This window comes from Cydia strobilella, chromosome 1, assembly GCF_947568885.1.
Source record: "Cydia strobilella chromosome 1, ilCydStro3.1, whole genome shotgun sequence".
NCBI lineage: Eukaryota > Metazoa > Arthropoda > Insecta > Lepidoptera > Tortricidae > Cydia > Cydia strobilella.
This window is the reverse complement of record NC_086041.1, coordinates 4917833-4938454: the sequence shown is the minus strand read 5'-3', so window position 1 is coordinate 4938454 and position 20622 is coordinate 4917833. Positions and strand designations below refer to the sequence as shown.

Genomic DNA, 20622 nt, shown 5'->3' with positions numbered 1-20622 from the left:
GACTATTTAACAAACATCTTTTTATAATAGGTGCCACAGAAAGTCACCTATGCAGAGGATGCATGGAGACAAGAAACAGTCTCTCACGTGGTGCTGGAATGCAGCGGATTGGCCCCATACCTACAGGGCAAAACATCTTGGATCATCGAGACCTAATGACCTCCCAGAGGTTAAGGTAAGGTTAAGGTTTGATAGGATTCCTACAATACAACAAATGTAGAGTTATTGTGTAATTTCTCTTCCCGATGCGCACGCGCAGGCGGCCCTCACATACGCGACGGCACATTTATTACACAGTGCGCGAGATTTATTTACGGATCTATAAATCGACGTAGTGGGAAGGATGTTTCTCGGCTCGTTGGTTTAATGGTTCGACTTGCTGAGACAATGGATAAAGAGAGAAGCGGCAAAAATAATTACAACAGTCTCTGTCTTGTCACCGGCCCTGGCTCCTCACCTCAACGTCTTAAGCCTCGCCACCCAGCATTCGTTACAGTCCAAAACTGAGCGTTTCTAACGTTAAATAGCTGGAGCTGGAAGGACGAGTGGAGCAAAATTACTGCTGGAACTTCCCTATAAGTCATAGTCCTATTGCTACTGTCCCGATGCTCAAAGCCACTCGGACTCATTATCTTTTATTCTGCTAAATCGTTGACATCCTCTTCTGTGGTTAAGAAGGGGGGCGTAAAGCCAGGGAATTAGAAGGAAATAAAAAATATGGTGCGCCGCGCAAAGCTTGGAAGATATGATCGACGCGCGGGTTTTTACCTTTTATCTTAATTATTTTGAAAATATACCTTTGCTTAAAAGTTACCTAGGCTACATCATTAACAATTTTTTATATTAAAACTTTACTGCTATGGCACCGTAAAATGTGCCTACTTTTCTCTCCACTGGGTAATTATGTTCAACAGGTTTTATAGGTACTTATATGAAAACTATATCACAACCTCATTTAAGTATAACAACGTGATAATAGTGATGGTCTTCTTTAAATACGAGTATGTGTAAACATACATACCTACCACAATATTAGAATTTAAATTAAATTACGAACTTTAGAGCAAAGTAGGCACGTTTTACGGTACGCCGGGTAACGATATACATACAATAAAAATAAATAAAAATTATATATATATTTTAAATATATTATAGGCCAGGAAATAAATGCCCAAAAAAAGGTATAGAGGGAAATGCAAGGAACACAATTTTTAACTTCGTAGCTTTCTTTGGACTAGTTAGGAGATAAAACATATCAAAAGTCCCCGGCCGTAACCCTGGTGCTGGGGGGGGGGGAGAGGGGGGTTTGAAGGTTCCATTTTTCGGTTTTTCGATTATATCTCGGAAATTATGCGTCTGAGCGACTTGACCACTTATACAAAATGAAAAGAGATTTAATTTGTTACAAGTTTTATTCAGTCGTTTTTCGATATCTTGTATAGTTTTTGAGATATCTGCTCATCAAGGTTTATTTAGGGCTCTCATTTTTATCTTGATTATCTACATCAGTGAAGCTGCTAGGCCGGGTTTGGGATCGTTTTCGTATAAATCGGGGGTGCTGAATTAATAAAATTAACAGATGATATATAATATTGTCTTCGGTTACCGCGATAGTTACTCATGAAATAAAACTATGAAAACGGATTATATCGCGTATATTGAATTTATAATACATCCCGACGTTTCGAACTCTTTACAGCGTTCGTGGTCAACGGGTGACTGAGGAAAAATTACAAAATGCAAAAATACCCACATACTAAAATAATGAACAATCATAGACTACAAACTTTAAGGCTGGTTGTACATGCAAAATCGGTTCATAAGGCTAGTTATACACTATAATTATTTTTCAAGTAAAGATATATATATATATACGCGATAAAAATAAACTATGCCGGCTCCAACCCTACACCACGGACCCGAGAAGATTTAATTCCCTCCTAAATTGTAGGAGGGTATCCCAATATGGGACCGGCAACAAACTCGGCGGGACACATCTTTTCTAAACATCAGAATGTCCAGCATCATCCAACACTACGGTCTCACAGTCTATGTCTCGCTTGCTCCTTTATCAGGTGGACTACAGGATCCCAAGCTGGTGGTAGAGAAAAGCCATCTTCCCTATTAAAGTTTGGATATTTCCTAATCTCAATGGCCTCGCGCAGCATTCTGGGTATGTAACGCTTCTCCTTGGCAAGAACCAGAGGCTTCTGAAATAAAACTATGATAACGGATTATATCGCGTATATTGAATTTATAATACATCCCGACGCTTCGAACTCTTTACAGCGTTCGTGGTCAACGGGTGACTGAGGAAAAATTACAAAATGCAAAAATACCCACATACTAAAATAATGAACAATCATAGACTACAAACTTTAAGGCTGGTTGTACATGCAAAATCGGTTCATAAGGCTAGTTATACACTATAATTATTTTTCAAGTAAAGATATATATATATATATACGCGATAAAAATAAACTATGCCGGCTCCAACCCTACACCACGGACCCGAGAAGATTTAATTCCCTCCTAAATTGTAGGAGGGTATCCCAATATGGGACCGGCAACAAACTCGGCGGGACACATCTTTTCAAAACATCAGAATGTCCAGCATCATCCAACACTACGGTCTCACAGTCTATGTCTCGCTTGCTCCTTTATCAGGTGGACTACAGGATCCCAAGCTGGTGGTAGAGAAAAGCCATCTTCCCTATTAAAGTTTGGATATTTCTTAATCTCAATGGCCTCGCGCAGCATTCTGGGTATGTAACGCTTCTCCTTGGCAAGAACCAGAGGCTTATCAAACTTGATTGAGTGATTGGCTTTATCCATGACATGCTCACAGACAGCAGACCTAGGTCGACGGTGCTTGACATCAGCTATGTGTTCCTTCACCCGAGTGGAAATGCTCCGTTTCGTCTGCCCGACATATGATAGGCCACACTCACAGTCCAGCCTGTACACTCCTGCAGTCTGTAGAGGGGTATTGCATTTTACAGGCCTCAGGAATTGTGACATCTTCTTCATTGGCTTGAAATATGTTTTTATAGAAGCACGCTTCAAGATGTGGCTGATCCTGTCCGTGACCCCCCTGACAAAAGGCAGAATGGCAGGCCTGCGCTCGACTGTGGGGATCTTAATGTGGGACCTCTGGTTGACCCGCGGTATCCTGAGCTCGTTTGCCTGGAGCGCGCGCCTGGCATGCTGGAGCTCCGCGGCCAGATGCTGGTCATCACATATCCTCTGGGCTCTCTGAAACAAAGATTTGCCTACTGTAACAAGTTGACTGGGATGGTGATGCGATTTGCCATTTAAGTACCTATCAGTATGAGTAGGTTTCCTATACACAGTGCGACCTAGGGTGTTATCAGGATTTCTTTTTACCAATACATCCAAGAAGGGGAGAGAACAGTCTTTTTCCAACTCCATAGTAAATTTTATTTTGCTATGGATGGAATTTAGGTGATCCAAGAAAGTTGAAACACTACTTTTTGGAAGTATAGTAAAAGTGTCATCTACGTATCTTTTAAATATCTTCGGTCGCACAGGAGCCAATGAGAGTGCCCTCTCCTCGAAGTCCTCCATAAAGATGTCAGCGACTACTGGAGACACCGGAGACCCCATGGCCACGCCGTCGACTTGAAGATAGAATTCACCATTCCATAGCAAGTAGCCAGATGTAAGGCAATGTTCCAACAGCTTAGCATATTCCTCTGACATGTTCTGCTCACATAACCTCTTCTTGACAATTTCAATGCAGTCTTGTACCGGTAGGCTTGTAAATAGCGACTGGACGTCAAAACTGACCATGATCTCATCATCAGTCAATGTTAGGTCTTTAATCTCACCGATGAAATGGTAAGAATCCTTTGTATGCGTGCTAGTGTTACCACGTAATGCTGAGAGGGCTCCCGCGAGGTACTGAGCCAATTTATATGTGGGAGCATCTATCTGGCTCACTATGGGACGTAGTGGGGCACTAGGTTTGTGTATTTTTGGCAACCCATACAACTTTGGAGGCACGGGGCAGTCAGGAACTAAACTTGCAACATTCAGATCAAGGCTCTCCGAGTAATCACTAATTAGTTCTTTAGTGGTTTTCAATACTTTCATAGTCGGGTCCGTCTTTACATGTTTGTAGGTTGTAGTATCCGCTAATAATTCCCTAATTTTCTGGTTATAATCTGAAGTATTAAGTACAACCGTCGCATTTCCCTTATCCGCTCGAAGAATAGTAAGGTCTGGATCATCGCGTAACGTTTTCAACGCGGCCAATTCATCTCTAGGCAAATTCCTTTTCGGAGGCTTGGCTTTCCGTAATAATGACGAAACATCCTGCCGTATAGCCTCCAAATCTTCCTTCTTTACCTGATTTTTCACCAGACAGTCTTCTACACTAACAATAATGTCCTCAAAAGGGATCTTTCGCGGAGCCACAACATAATTAAGACCTTTTTCTAATACTGAAAACTCAGACGTCGACAATTGTTTACTGGATAGATTGACAACCGACCGATTTGACACTGACAGCGACGTTCCGTTAGCGCTATTATTCTGAAGCCCTCCGTTATCGCTGCGTCTCGTTTTCGATTTTAACTTGTCAAACTTGGCACTTTGTCGTTTCTTGCATTGTTCAAATGTAAATGCGTAACGTTTATTACCTTGTTCAACAACATCATTAAAATCGGTGCTTGTCAACACTTCCTGCAATTGACCGGTGCCTACCTTAATCTGTTGCTCAAGTCTATAAGCCGTGTAACGGTTGTTATGGATGGTTTTGCACAGTAATCTCTCACTCGCCCGGCGAAGTATGCGTTCACTGCCGATAATGTCCTTCTTCGGAGCTATCTTCACGCATGTAGGAATAAGATTTTCATCTCGACACCTCTTCAAGAAATGCAGAGCGCAACGAGCGCGCGCGAGCTTATTCCCAAGGTCTTCATGTCGCCGGATTTTGGTTGCAACTTCCAGTCCGTACTGGTGTACATAATATTGTCTTCGGTTACCGCGATAGTTACTCATGAAATAAAACTATGAAAACGGATTATATCGCGTATATTGAATTTATAATACATCCCGACGTTTCGAACTCTTTACAGCGTTCGTGGTCAACGGGTGACTGAGGAAAAATTACAAAATGCAAAAATACCCACATACTAAAATAATGAACAATCATAGACTACAAACTTTAAGGCTGGTTGTACATGCAAAATCGGTTCATAAGGCTAGTTATACACTATAATTATTTTTCAAGTAAAGATATATATATATACGCGATAAAAATAAACTATGCCGGCTCCAACCCTACACCACGGACCCGAGAAGATTTAATTCCCTCCTAAATTGTAGGAGGGTATCCCAATATGGGACCGGCAACAAACTCGGCGGGACACATCTTTTCAAAACATCAGAATGTCCAGCATCATCCAACACTACGGTCTCACAGTCTATGTCTCGCTTGCTCCTTTATCAGGTGGACTACAGGATCCCAAGCTGGTGGTAGAGAAAAGCCATCTTCCCTATTAAAGTTTGGATATTTCTTAATCTCAATGGCCTCGCGCAGCATTCTGGGTATGTAACGCTTCTCCTTGGCAAGAACCAGAGGCTTATCAAACTTGATTGAGTGATTGGCTTTATCCATGACATGCTCACAGACAGCAGACCTAGGTCGACGGTGCTTGACATCAGCTATGTGTTCCTTCACCCGAGTGGAAATGCTCCGTTTCGTCTGCCCGACATATGATAGGCCACACTCACAGTCCAGCCTGTACACTCCTGCAGTCTGTAGAGGGGTATTGCATTTTACAGGCCTCAGGAATTGTGACATCTTCTTCATTGGCTTGAAATATGTTTTTATAGAAGCACGCTTCAAGATGTGGCTGATCCTGTCCGTGACCCCCCTGACAAAAGGCAGAATGGCAGGCCTGCGCTCGACTGTGGGGATCTTAATGTGGGACCTCTGGTTGACCCGCGGTATCCTGAGCTCGTTTGCCTGGAGCGCGCGCCTGGCATGCTGGAGCTCCGCGGCCAGATGCTGGTCATCACATATCCTCTGGGCTCTCTGAAACAAAGATTTGCCTACTGTAACAAGTTGACTGGGATGGTGATGCGATTTGCCATTTAAGTACCTATCAGTATGAGTAGGTTTCCTATACACAGTGCGACCTAGGGTGTTATCAGGATTTCTTTTTACCAATACATCCAAGAAGGGGAGAGAACAGTCTTTTTCCAACTCCATAGTAAATTTTATTTTGCTATGGATGGAATTTAGGTGATCCAAGAAAGTTGAAACACTACTTTTTGGAAGTATAGTAAAAGTGTCATCTACGTATCTTTTAAATATCTTCGGTCGCACAGGAGCCAATGAGAGTGCCCTCTCCTCGAAGTCCTCCATAAAGATGTCAGCGACTACTGGAGACACCGGAGACCCCATGGCCACGCCGTCGACTTGAAGATAGAATTCACCATTCCATAGCAAGTAGCCAGATGTAAGGCAATGTTCCAACAGCTTAGCATATTCCTCTGACATGTTCTGCTCACATAACCTCTTCTTGACAATTTCAATGCAGTCTTGTACCGGTAGGCTTGTAAATAGCGACTGGACGTCAAAACTGACCATGATCTCATCATCAGTCAATGTTAGGTCTTTAATCTCACCGATGAAATGGTAAGAATCCTTTGTATGCGTGCTAGTGTTACCACGTAATGCTGAGAGGGCTCCCGCGAGGTACCGAGCCAATTTATATGTGGGAGCATCTATCTGGCTCACTATGGGACGTAGTGGGGCACTAGGTTTGTGTATTTTTGGCAACCCATACAACTTTGGAGGCACGGGGCAGTCAGGAACTAAACTTGCAACATTCAGATCAAGGCTCTCCGAGTAATCACTAATTAGTTCTTTAGTGGTTTTCAATACTTTCATAGTCGGGTCCGTCTTTACATGTTTGTAGGTTGTAGTATCCGCTAATAATTCCCTAATTTTCTGGTTATAATCTGAAGTATTAAGTACAACCGTCGCATTTCCCTTATCCGCTCGAAGAATAGTAAGGTCTGGATCATCGCGTAACGTTTTCAACGCGGCCAATTCATCTCTAGGCAAATTCCTTTTCGGAGGCTTGGCTTTCCGTAATAATGACGAAACATCCTGCCGTATAGCCTCCAAATCTTCCTTCTTTACCTGATTTTTCACCAGACAGTCTTCTACACTAACAATAATGTCCTCAAAAGGGATCTTTCGCGGAGCCACAACATAATTAAGACCTTTTTCTAATACTGAAAACTCAGACGTCGACAATTGTTTACTGGATAGATTGACAACCGACCGATTTGACACTGACAGCGACGTTCCGTTAGCGCTATTATTCTGAAGCCCTCCGTTATCGCTGCGTCTCGTTTTCGATTTTAACTTGTCAAACTTGGCACTTTGTCGTTTCTTGCATTGTTCAAATGTAAATGCGTAACGTTTATTACCTTGTTCAACAACATCATTAAAATCGGTGCTTGTCAACACTTCCTGCAATTGACCGGTGCCTACCTTAATCTGTTGCTCAAGTCTATAAGCCGTGTAACGGTTGTTATGGATGGTTTTGCACAGTAATCTCTCACTCGCCCGGCGAATTATATACGCGATATAATCCGTTTTCATAGTTTTATTTCATGAGTAACTATCGCGGTAACCGAAGACAATATTATGTAAACCAGAGGCTTATCAAACTTGATTGAGTGATTGGCTTTATCCATGACATGCTCACAGACAGCAGACCTAGGTCGACGGTGCTTGACATCAGCTATGTGTTCCTTATCATCGTTCCTTATCGTTAGATGATATATTTTTAATGCCGCTATAACAACAAATACTAAAAAGTACGGAACCCTCGGTGGGCGACTCGCACTTGTTTTCAATCGAGCTAACCTTTAAAAAGTTAAAATATTGGTGAACGAGTAGTTTTTATCATCAATCTGGTAACATCCCAACGTAAGTGTATGCATTAAAATAATATAAAATGTAAAGAAACGTGTAAAACGACGTGAATAAGTCGTTTGCAGCGGCCGATAAATCTGAAATCACATCCGGCAGCGGTTGCCTGGCGAATAAATTGGCAGCGACGCGACCGTGACGCCAACATCATCTCCCGATTACTTCTGTCTGTATTTCTAGTTTCGTGATTTTACATTTATTTTAGTTGTATTGGTTATTGGTTCCGTTTTGTATCTAAACTTGTGCGAATACGATAGTATTCACAACAATCACAACATATCAAAATGTTGCTATAGGGATGTTACGCGAAACTCTGCGCAGGTGGCGCCACTACCACAATCTGAGGGGCTATCGCGAAACAAGAAATCGAAATTTCGTTATCTAACATATCTCTCGTTCTCTTGCTTATTCGAGCGATAGAGAGGCAGATAGCGAAATTTCGGATTCGCGTTTCTTGATAGGTCCTCTGTAAACAAGGGTACACTACATAATTCCGAAAAAATTTATTCCGAATTTTAGAATGTCGAATTTTATCATTCCGATTTTTAAACGCCCGACCCGTCAAAATTCCGACTGTCGTAATTACAAATGATGAAAATCACGAAGATTTATATTTCCGAAAACCCAAAAAGCCGAATTTTGTAAATTCCGAACCACATAATTCCCATTATAACAATGCCGATGGTGACAAACACCGAATTTAACAATTACGATTTTTGAAATCACGAATTCCGAATTGCCATTATTCCGAAATTTTAAATTCCGAACCACATAATTCCGATTATAGCAATTCCGACAGTGACAAACGCCGAGTTTAACATTTACGATTTTCAAAATCACGAATTCTGAATTGCCCTTATTCCGAATTGACGTGATTCGTATTTTAAATATCCCAATTTTTAAAGTTCCGAATAACGATATTCCGAATATATTGTTAGTTCGTTTTCTTGAGGGTCGCAGTTCTAACCTAACCTAATCCACTTTTCTGGCAACAGTTCGTTTTCTTGGGGGTCGCACTTCTGGCAACAGTTCGGGTTCGCAGGGTCGCAGTTCTGCCTAATTTATTTATGCAGAATTTTTATGCCAAAAATATTTTATGCCGAATTTAACATGATGTGACAGCCACCCATAATAATTACTAAAACGTGAGTCTTCATTTGAATATCACGGATTAAATTTTTTCAACCTTACAAAAAACCGAATTTCTGAATACCGAATTACTAAAACGCGAGTTTATTTGAATATCACGGATTTCATTTTTCCTACCTTACAAAAGACCGAATTTCTGAATACCGAATTATTTATTATGATTATGATTTTTCGGAATTTAAGAATTCGGAAAAAATTGTTTTCGGAATAGTGTATAATCGGAACTTTAAGCTTCCGGTGAAATGACAATCGGAATTTAAGTTTTCGGAAATAGCACATTCGTGATTTTATTCCATCGTGTTTTTAAAAATCGTAATTTTGATATTTCGGACTTATAAAAAATCGGGATTATGAAAATCGTGGTTATAAAAATCGGAAAAATGTATTTCGGAATATTTGGGTGTTCCCTGTAAACAAACCTCCTTGATGCATCATGCCATATTTCAGGGGTGCCAACTTGCGTCTTATGCATGTTTCACTTCCACCCCTGGAGCTTATAGCTCTAACGACTCCACTCTGGCCGGCCGGCCAAGGCAAGCCAGTCCCACCCACCCTCCTTCGGGTGACAGAACTCCCCAGGAACACTCGGGTACGTGGGATCGCTACTCCCCAACAGCTCGCCATAAGGTGCATATTATTATTATTATTTATACTAATAGATTTTAGTACTGTTCCAGATGTTAAATTATATCCGCTTTAATATACAAATATTACATTTGTTTATTTATTTATTATATTAGTCATATTAGTCCATGTCAGTTCAAGTAAAAGCATTCAGCTACTTTTTGCCCTCTTACATAAGCTCGAGAAACTTGAAGATTTTTCAATAGTTTTGCAAGTCACAATGACAAAGTGCAGTTACAAGATCTGATGTAAAATTTAGTTTGTGCAGGAATACTGCCAACGAAAACTTGGCTTAAATAATACCTAATGCTATTGTTTTTCCGATCTTGATTTTTGGTGTAACAAATAACATTTTACATAATCAGATGTGCTATTAATAGTTTGCGAAGTATATCGGGCAATTTGCGCTCGTAGATTTGCCAAATGATTGTCGCAAAAAGAATTTGTAATGAACGCCTCGAATCAACACATTTTTAATGCTGTGTATATTTAACTTGAATGCTTATAATTAAAAAGTGTTCTGCATGAATCTATTTCGAATAAAAATATTATGATTATGATTATAATGTGAATATTTATTTTTATATTTTATAGGTGTTGAATATTTTCTAATTTATCGTTTAGGAAACAATGTTTTCTAGCATGACTATATAATTCAAAGTTAATAATAATGGTTCCCGAAGGACAGATAGAATAAAAACTAAAGTAATTGTTCATAATCAAATTATAGTTACCAGGGATGTAACGGATGTGGCTTTATCGGAACCGAAAGCGGAACCAGATATTTTAAATTTAGTTTATCGGAACCAGAAACGGAATCGGAACCGGAACCAGAACCGGATCCTGAGTTAGTACTCTCAGCAGGTACACATTACACAACACAATTTATACGAATAGGTATTTTTAATTCAATAATACGAATAAAAACAAAACAACTAATCAGTGCAGCATGTTGCAAGTGGGGAGATGAGCGAATGACAGGTATAAACCTGGGGCCCTATTCGAGATGCACAACTGTCAGTTTCGGCTTCAACATCAGTTCAACAGTGGAATGAATCATTTGTTCATCAACTGTGGAAAGTATCATTTGGTACAACCAAAACTCATTCATTGAAAAAATTATGCAACAAAAATCAACTTTGTTTTCTTACTACTATACGGTTTAAAATGGCTCTGAACTCGGCGTGGTTCGGTTTGGTTTCGTTGTCACCTAACTGTGTATTGCTAATGTCAAATTTACCTATTCGACAACACACGATTTCTTCCATTCAACTGAAGTTCAACACGAAACGTCACTTAACGCATGTCAAATACCGCTCCTGTTTATTATTGATATACGCCGCTCATCTTCCGCCGCCGCGCTAAGCTCTGACATCCGATATAACTTCCGATTCAAAAGTAATGGAAACGGAACCGAAGCGGATGTGTAATACCAATCGGAAGTTCCGACTTAATCGAACCGAAACCGGAGCTCCGTAACATCCCTTAGTTACTATCGTCTTGTCTGCGCATATGCAAATAAAATATGGCACGTAATACGAAAATTAAATGCGTTATAAGTATTATAAACATCCAAGCAGTTTTATCACGTTGTTTCTTTATTCACCAGTTACCTTGACAAAGTTCTTTCTACGATCGTTAAGAAACGGATACATTAATAGAATTAAACGACTTTAGTTGTTGATGTCAAAGGACGTCCCGAAATTCTTTATTGTTTTTAGAACATAAGCCAAATCTTAGGAGTGTCAGTTCAATGATCACTATAAAAATATCGAAGTAATAAACTGTCTAAAAGCACTTTGCTACGTCATCGTCAGAAACCACACGACATACCTATCAACTGAACGTTTTTTCAGTCTTGTTTGCCTTAAGCATACTAGCTTCTGCCCGCGGTTTTAACCATGTAGGTTGTTACATTAATAGATATAGATAAACTGTTTATTTGTTTGCCACAACACACACAAAATATTCAAATACAGAAATGACATTTACAATTAATTTGCATCCTCCCTCACACCGCTAAGTACTTGCAGGCCTTAAGGGGCCCACTGATTATCAGTCCGCCGGACGATATCAGCCTGTTACCGACCAACTGACAGGCCGATATCGTCCGGCGGACTGATAATCAGTGGGCCTCTTTATGTAACCCTTTTAGGGGAAGAATTTCGGTTTTAAAAATATTCGGTCACTTTTTAGGTTATAAAACATCCCGCGTGTTACGAGTTTATGGCTAATTGAGCATAAACAATGATACACAGAAAGCATACACAAGCGGTTCATAAAATGTGGTATTTCCGATAAAAAGGGACCTTATTGTCGATGGCGCTAACGCCATTATAAACGATGCTCCGATATAAATACAATGCCGCGCGACGCTTTGCGGCGTAAGCGCCATCGACAATAAGGTCCCTTTTCATAGAAAATGCCCCAAATAAGATACATATCTAAACTTAAATGCTGTATTAGGTGGAATCAATAGGTATTATAATACTGTTATCTATCTATCATAGATTTTAAACTGTTGTGAGACATACTAACATTAAATCATTTTACGGTTTGGTTTTAGCGGCAGTACGCAATACACGGTCGTCGTGAACGCTGCTCGCACTATTAGTGCTTGAGAAAGGAGACCTAGGCTCTCCGAAACATGTCGCGCGAGTGACTAAAACAAGTGAGTCTAAACCGTAAAATGATTTAATATCATAGATTTAATTTTTATTATTATTCGGTTCGATTCCCGGGTGAAAAGCGAATTTAAAAAAAGCTTTGAATGCAGTTATGTTTCTTTTTACTAAGGCACTTTCCCTCCAGGGCCCATTCATTCTTTCCACACTGTATAATAGTTAGCCAAACCAAATTGTCAGAAAATAAGAACAAAAAAACTAAACCCTGCCCTCTGCTGCTCTTGTGCCCACAAGAAAAGGGTGAGTATAGTAAGACAAGAGTAAGACAAAGATAGTATGATTCTCTCTGTCTATGTTTGAATCGAGACAGTCCTTTGACAAACTATAACTGCCCTACACGTGTGTGTGACAATCGCGCACATACTATTATTGAAATCAAATAAACTATTTTCATATAGTTGGTCAAATCAATTTGTCGGTCAGTAACAACCAGGAAAATTATACTCATCCCTTTCTTTTGGGTGCTAGTACTAGTGTAAGACAAAGATAGTATGATTCTCCCTGTCTTTGTTTGAAATGAGACAGTCCTTTGACAAACTATATTTTACGATTCTGAACCATTAACTTATATGACCTAGATTTGTGTTAGATTTATTCTGTCAGATGTTATCCATGCCAAAAGCGCGTCCTTTACATTCCTAAGTTTGTTTATGCGTTATTCTTGAATTATCAAATTAGATGGAAGATTAGCGGAATGATTTCGTGATTTCCTAGTTTACGTCTGATTTTGAGTAAATGGTATGAGATCATTGGCCGAATAGCATTAATTATCAAGATTTAGATGAAAGCAAAGTCTGTTGTAACGGTCATGAAACACTTAAGATAATATCTCGAGTAAAAGTGTTTTTCATATTTCACTGTTACCAGTAGAATTTATATCCCTTTGCGCGTTAAAAGTTAAATGTCCTGTATTTTATGTCTTCGACGTGTTTAATAAAAGCCACTTCAATTGGCTACAAAACTTTTTTCTCCAATTTTTTTTGTTTGTTGCAAAGGGAAACAAACAGCACATAATCACACATACAGTTTAACAAATTGAGATAACACAACAGCCAGAACAGTTTCCACTTATAGGTAACACAATTATTAATGTATTTAAACATTCTATTTTACAGGATTTGTGGTACTTAAATTGTATGATTGTAGTCACGTCCATCATAGGGGTGTTTACCACAGGTTTATAAGTTTAGAGACAGGCGAATGAAACAAATGAAGAATGACTGGAATTATGGAATCTAAATTTAAAATGGCGCTGACAGTTTCATGTGGTCAGTAGGTACAGTTGCCATCAGACATATCGGAGCGGCCAAGGTGCTCACAAATATCTGAACACGCCTAAAACGCCTTGACAATAGAGGCGTGTTCACATATTTTTGAGCACCTCGGCCGCTCCGATATATCTGATGGCGACTGTACCTAAACCGCATATGGTTTTGTGCGTACCCTAAGGCCGTAAGCACACGGCGTCGTAACGTAAGAGACGCGTACGCGTATCGTAAAAACGTTACGAGTACGAGGCGCGTAGAGTTCTGTGCGCGTAAGCGTAATACGCTACGCTACGACTACGATTCGTATGCGGACTTGTTTGAACTTGTTCATGCTCGTAGCGCTCTCGTTCTACGCGCGCATTACGACAGGCTTACGAGTCTCTTACGTAACGTACGATGCCGTGTGCTGAGGGTCTATGGTGCAATGCTTCTAATAGGTGCATAACCTTTAATAGTGCGACATAAAATAGTAGAAATGAAATAAAATGGAACTTCCATACTAATTTGTTGCCATGTTTAAGCATTTTACGTCAAAAATATGACAGTTACGTAGGAAGTGGCGCCCTCAATAATTTTCTACAATTTCTTGTCGGACTATAAATAAGGCGCCGTGACTTCAGGTTCTTCTCTTACTCTCACTGAGCGTGAGTGTGAAAGAGACGGCTGTGAGTGCCCGGGATCGCGAAAATCATTGTTTTAAATTATTATTTTTAGTTAGGTTTAACAAAAAAAAAGTAATCAATGACTTCGATCAAAAATATACTTATTGGGCATTTTTAGAAGTAATTTTCATATTTTTAGCTTTTGTGAAAAAAAAAACAATTTTTAATGGTGCGTTTTAGAGCTATGTCATTTTTTTCTATCGAGCGAAAGTTGTTTTAATCAGGTTTCTAATCGATAAAGTTACTAGAAAGAAACACCTCAAAATTGCTATTCATATTTTTTGACAACCGTATTATTCTAAAAAGCGCTACGATTTTCCTAAAAAGTACTATAGCCTAGTCTAGTCGTATTATTATTTGACAGAAATCAAAATTGATTAAATTAGAGTCATCAACGCTTGGCCATGAATATCCAAACAGACAAACACTCGGCCCATTAACAGGCGTCAACATCACTCGACGTTGACGTAGGTTCACGATATCAGTGGGGCTACCGCGAAAACCGACATTCGCAAATTGTGGGGATCTTTCTCTTTTACTCCAATGAAGGCGTAATTAGAGTGACAGAGAAAAATGCCCGCAATAGGGAAGTACGAGGAGAGGAAAACCGAGGAAAAGGTGGATGGACTGTGTGAAAGATGATATGAAACTAACGCAAGTGAATGATGAGATGACGGGTGACAGAGATGTATGGAAGAAAAAGACATGCTGCGCCGACCCCAAGTGAATGGGACAAGGGCAAGCGAATGATGAAATGATGCGAACTTTGATTATCGCGGTTATTACTCAAGAGTCCCTACCGCGAACCAAGTTCGACGTGTTGCCTCTCTGTCGCACTTGTAAATTTTTACGAGTGTGACAGGGAGGCAACACGTCGAACGTGGTTTGCGGTAAGCCCTCTGGCCTTGGATTCCTATTGGTCGCATTGATTGCGCGAGTCGTGTTATTCGTCAAACCAGTGTAAAGTGATCTTGGGAAGCGTAACAAAGTAACAACTGGCGAGTACAGTCGCCATCAGATATATGGGAGCGGCCAAGGTGCTCAAAAATGCCTCTGAACACGCCTCTATTGTCAAGGCGTTAGAGTGCGTGTTCAGATATTTTTGAGCACCTCACCCGCTCCCATATATCAGATGGTGACGTATCATAAATTTGTAAAACCACTACCACACAAGACCCAATTTCACGGGATACCTAATTAATCAAACCACAGTTTTAGCTTTAGCAACTCGATTATATTTAACTTATGAAATAAAACTATGAAAACGGATTATATCGCGTATATTGAATTTATAATACATCCCCGTCACCCGTTGACCACGAACGCTGTAAAGAGTTCGAAACGTCGGGATGTATTATAAATTCAATATACGCGATATAATCCGTTTTCATAGTTTTATTTCATGAGTAACTATCGCGGTAACCGAAGACAATATTATATATTTAACTTGCTCACACTTTGCAATCCAAGAACAGAATATGACAAAATGGCGCTCGGACTTGGTATCGGTTACCGGAAAAACTCATCCCTCCTACTTCGTTTTATTAAAAAGAGCGCGAACGGAAACCGCTTACCAATTCCAAGTCAATTACAGTGCTTTATCATTGGAGAAATTAATAGTTATTTGTTATACAAGGGTGCAAAGTTGTATTTTACCCGCGAGTGTAGAATTGAAACACGAGCAAGCGAAAGGATTCTATACGTGAACCACGAGCGAAGCGAGTGGTTCTAAAATAGAATCCTGAGCGTAGCGAGTGGTTCAACACACGAGAAGTAAAATACATTTGCGCCCGTGTGTAACACAAAACTTTTCACCTCACTATAGCGAGGAAAGTGCGACATCCACAGGCGTTAGATCATCTTCATCACTGGAATCACTCATTACTTTCTCTTCTTCTTCTTCTTCTTATCAGCCTTCTATCGCCCACTGCTGAGCATAGGCCTCTCCTCGCGTACGCCACTTATCCCGGTCCTGAGCCAATCTCATCCAGAAGTGACCCGCAGTCTTCCGAATGTCGTCCACCCAACGAGCCAACGGACGCCAGGCACTCCTTTCGTCTGAAAGCGGCCACCATTCCGTTAACATTTTGGCCCACCTGCCATCACTCTGTCTGGCAACATGTCCCGCCCAGCTCCATTTAAGTTTGGTAATGACGTATCCGACGTCTTGCACTTTGGTGCGGCGTCGGATCTCGGCATTCCTCACTCGGTCTTGAAGTTTGATGCCGAGCATGGCGCGCTCCATGGCTCTCTGTGCCACTCGGATTTTATGCACAGCCTCCTTAGTGAGCGTCCATGTCTCGGCACCGTAGGTCATGGTGGGCAGGACACATTGGTTAAAGAGACGAGTTTTCAGGCATTGTGGAATGTTAACGGGTTTGAGGATGTCCGCTAGTTTATTGAATGCCGCCCAACCCAGCTGGATTCTCCTGGAGATCTCCTTCTTCTGATGTGTTTTGTCAAATGATAGAATATGTCCAAGATACACGTATTGCTCGACCACCTCCAGTCTTTCGTTCCCAACCATAATGGTTGGAATCGATTTACCGGGGATGTTCGTCATAACTTTAGTCTTGGACATATTCATCTTAAGACCTATCTTCAAAGAAGCATGGTAAAGGCTTTCAACCATGCCTTGAAGATCTTCCAGGGTCTCGGCAAACAATACAATGTCATCAGCAAATCTCAGTACTCATTACTTTACGATATTATAACAGAAAACTCTGGAAGTTATATATTTTTACGCGAGTCGGTGAGAAAAGGTTTTAAGTAAAAAAATTGTTGACAATGTTGACATTTCTGATGTACGAAATGTCAACGATGCGTTTTGAAATTGCATCGACTCAACTTGTGCGTTCAGAATTATATTTAACATCATTATAAAAAAACAAACGTTTCTTATGGAATTTTAAGGTTTATGACTAAAAATCATTAAATAAAGCTAAATTTGGTATTTTTTATTAGATTCTCAAACCATTTATTTAATGATAATTAATATCGAACGAACCGTTATCATGAGCGTTTTACGTTTTGTTATTTGTCAAGCTACTTAAACACGCTCCATCCAAGGTCAAATTACTTTCCCCACTAGTGGATAAAACGCGTTTTTCCCCGCTTGTATTGAAGGATAAACGACAACTTTCCGAGCTAGTGAGGGGAAAATCATTTTATTCGTTCATAGAATATGTCTAAATTGTTCTTATTATATTCATGATAATGTAGATTTGCTATTAAACACACTTATAAACTAAATTTAACCATTGGACAACTTTTAGTACCATATTTGCACACAAGGGTAATTCACTCGAGTTTACTTAGTCAAAATATGACTATTAACAAAAAGGATATAATAAGATAGAGCGGTACTGTCATAGTAAATGGATAATTTTTTTATTTGCATTAATTATTTTTATATGATTTTGACCCATGTTCTTTCACTCTCTCTATACGAGAGTAGGCCAAAACTAGTGGCGCCATCTGATCGAGAATCAAATTTTCTTGATTTTCGAGGCACGTTTTTTCCTTAGACTGTATCCATCTATTACGGAGTTATATATATCTTTGCTATTAATCATAAAGAAGCTTATGTGGCGTGGAACACTTTAGGGATGATAAATAGACTTAGATTTTATGAAATTTTGGACTGTGTTGTAGCAAATGAATGAAATAACCCAAAATAAAATGTGGTATCGAGATGAATAGTTGGTTTCCTGGGCGGCGCGCATTTGTATGAATTATCTCTCAACTGACATTCTGAAATATATGGCAATTATCCGTAAATAAACTTGATAAAACAACTAGAGACGCCTCCAGAATCTCGCTAAACTGACATGAGATTGACAGATAAAATGATACCAGGAATAGTAAAGAAAAAATAGTCACGAGTATATGTCGATAAAATGATATCGATAAGTAACTCACCCGTCACCCGTGTGATAATTATAAAGGGGCACAAATGAATTCGATTTATATCATAGAGTAACTTATACTAGAGCGGTACTAGACCTGTACCAATAACTTCTGAGGTTATAAGAATATTAATGTTGCTTATTTTTTATATATAGTTTCCAGACCATATACTAAACCTAAAAATAAGATTTTGTGTCATCCTAGGTATTTGCTTAGGTAGAAATTTAGGTATTTCTTTTTTCAATCAGCATTCTGTAAAAAAAATATTCGAGACGAAATTCTTTGTTTCCCTGTAAAGGCAAAGTGGCTTCCGACGTACACACGCATTTTGTGTCATTTTCATCCACGGGTATAATGGCATTTAATAAATACCTAATATTGATCCTAAAACGCCTAAAAAAATATTAGAGTCGGTAAGTGAAGTGTTGTACTTTACAGAACATTGTTATATGTTATTCAAACAAATCTGTGTCAAATTCATCCACCGCTTTTATTTAAAAAAAATTTTTTTCTAATTAACACCCTGTATCTGCCACAAAAAAAAATTTCATATTATTAAGTTTACGTCTACAATATTATAATACCACATTGAGACATCATTCATAATTTGGGTCATTTTGATCCACGGTTTTTTTACTATCTGGCAAAATAAAACTCAATTGAGCAAGAAGGGCGTGCGCGGGGAAGGGTACCTACGCGGGTGGGGTGCTTATTATACTTGCCGCAATATCAGCTGGCGACTGAGATCTTAATACTATCTCCTTTACCCTTGTTAAGACCAACCAAGAGATGGCATTATGAGCTGTCTCGCCACTTAGTTTTGCGATACAGTGGATTTATTTCATTCGGAGGCATAATTACATTGTCTTATCAATCTTACCGTAGTAGGTATATAAATATAATTAAAAATAAACTGTAGGCTGCACTCCTCATACTGACCAACATTTGTGACGTTCCTAATCAAAAGGTACCACTTTCTCTGACAGGTTATTTGTATAAAGATATAATCAAATTTCGTCTTTATGGTAAACGACAAAGTGGTACCTACCTTTTGATTGAGAATGTCACATCAGCGACTTAAAAATTACTTTTGTTTCGATTTTTAGTAGACTTTTTAAGTTTATTTTAAGACGCAATTTATTGTGATTTTTGTTATGTTTAAGCGTGGCAAGCAACATTAATTACATTGATGATGATGTTCATTAAATACAATATTTTTTCATACTATACTGAACTGTCACCCTATACATGAGAATGAACAGCGCCCTCTTGACAATGATCATATATTACTGGTCAGGCTTTAATATGTGTCATAATTTAGTAAAGTCCCCTTTGTGGATTCTAAGTTTCCGAGTTACAGCAGTTTAGTAAAAGCGTTTTTTTTTAAATATAAATTAAGGGTTGAATAAAGAGGAAAGAAAATTTGATTATTTTTGCGCTACGACGCACGGTTTAGGAGATACAGCCCTATAAAGTTTTTTTTATTGTTTTTTTCTTTTTTTCTTTTTTACATTGTGTTTTTTGTATATTACTTTGAGGTTTCATAAAGGGGAACGAAAATTTAATTATTTTTGCGCTACGACGCATGGTTTAGGAGATCAAGCCCTATAAAAAAAAACTCTTTTTTTTTGCGTTTTTTTTTTGTATAAATTAATGGTTACATAAAGGGGACCGAAAAGTTGATTATTTTTGCGCTACGACGCACGGTTTAGGAGATACAGCCCTATATAGATTTTTTTTCTTTTTCTTTTTTACGTTTTTAAATCTTAATTAAGGGCTTCTTAAGGGGAACGAAAATTTGATTATTTTTCGCTACCATGCACGGTTTAGGAGATACATCCCTAAAGTTTTTTTTGTTGTTTTTTTTTTCTTTTTTTTGTCATTGCGTTTTTTGTTATTACTTTGCGGTTTCATAAAAGGGAACGAAAATTTTATTATTTTTGCGCTACGACGCACGGTTTAGGAGATACAGCCCTAAAATGATTTTTTTCTCTTTTTCTTTTTTTCGTTTTTAAATCTTAATTAGGGGCTTCTTAAAGGGGAACGGATATTGATTATTTTTGCGCTACGATGCACGGTTTAGGAGATACAGCCCTATAAAGTTTTTTTGTTATTATTTTTTTCTTTCTTTTTCTTGTGTTTTTGTATATTATTTTGGGGCTTCATAAAGGGGAACGAAAATTTTATTATTTTTGCGCTACGACGCATGGTTTAGGAGATACAGCCCTATAAAGATTTTTTTTTTAAATTTTGCGTTTTTTTAAATATAAATTATGGGTTGCATAAAGGGGAACGAAAATTTTATTGTTTTTGCGGTACCACGCACGGTTTAGGAGATACAGCTC

At 39.0% G+C, this 20622-nt stretch overlaps 1 long non-coding RNA gene across 1 annotated transcript in view; it reads left to right on the top strand.

Moving 5' to 3' along the window:
• The first annotated feature begins 7845 nt into the window (after positions 1-7845).
• The window catches only part of LOC134754704 (uncharacterized), a 107536-nt gene continuing 94759 nt past the window's right edge, over positions 7846-20622 (top strand). The window contains exon 1 of the long non-coding RNA XR_010128969.1: positions 7846-7897. This is a non-coding gene — a long non-coding RNA (uncharacterized LOC134754704). The remainder of the gene's footprint in view (positions 7898-20622) is intronic.